Here is a 724-nt window from a genome sequence, read left to right as displayed (position 1 = left end):
AGGATGCTTATGCTGGATTTTACAACTTCCAAGTAATAAAGATGCAAAGGTGGTAGATTACTTAGAATGGAAGAATAGGGGGGTTTACTATAAATAAATAAATAAAAAAGAAAAAAAAATAAGGGGTTATTATTGGATCCTATTTTTGTCTGTTCTTTACAAGATTGGGGATTAGAGTCCATGACTACATTTTCAGAGATATATCTGTTGTTTAGATTAACGCCATAAAATAGTATAGCATGATTTTTCTTCCTTCAACAAGTAGGGGATTCCAAGTTAACAATTGTTACAAAAGCTTTGAAATGGGGTGTGGGGGTGGGGGGAGTATTTGAAATGGGTTTTTTTTTTCTTTGGTATGGACAGAAATGATAGGAAAAATCCTTAAAATAGGAAGGATATTATGATCATGGATTGGTATTGTATGTGAAAGATGGATAGGATTTGGTGAATCATTTAGAGGCTGTTTGGCCACTTTTTTTTGCTCACTCAATTTTCGTCACTCAATTTTCATCACTCATCACTCATTACTTATCACTCAATACTCATCACTCATCACCCATCACCCATCACTTAATACCCGTTTGGCACATCACTGAAATACAATCACTCAATATTTTTCACACTATTTTGTGGGCCCCAACTCTGTCACCCACTGCAGCTTTTTTTTTCCTTTTTTTTTTTTTCACTGGGAAATTCACCGTAAACCCAGGGCGTTGAACCCAGG

The sequence above is a fragment of the Quercus suber genome, unplaced genomic scaffold, assembly GCF_002906115.3.
Source record: "Quercus suber isolate HL8 unplaced genomic scaffold, Cork oak 2.0 scaffold_606, whole genome shotgun sequence".
NCBI lineage: Eukaryota > Viridiplantae > Streptophyta > Magnoliopsida > Fagales > Fagaceae > Quercus > Quercus suber.
This window is presented reverse-complemented; position numbering follows the sequence as displayed.